Raw genomic sequence first — 262 nt, forward strand, 5'->3', positions numbered from 1 at the left:
AAGAATAATAATGTGTGTGATATGAATATTTTTTCCTGCTAGCATGTAAATATCAGGTATTTACTACATTTTACTAACAAACAGACGTGGTTGATAGGAGGATAAATAAAGAACACATAGAAACCACAAAGGAATGAAGCAGGTTTTCTACAACTTTGGCAGACTTTGTACTAGCCGAAGAAAACGATCTTTAACCTCGATCTTAGGAAATGCGAATGAAAGCTCAACGGAGAAGAACTTTTGTAGGAACTTCCTCTTCGAT

Source organism: Penaeus monodon, chromosome 23 (genome assembly GCF_015228065.2).
Source record: "Penaeus monodon isolate SGIC_2016 chromosome 23, NSTDA_Pmon_1, whole genome shotgun sequence".
NCBI classification, from domain to species: Eukaryota; Metazoa; Arthropoda; class Malacostraca; order Decapoda; family Penaeidae; genus Penaeus; species Penaeus monodon.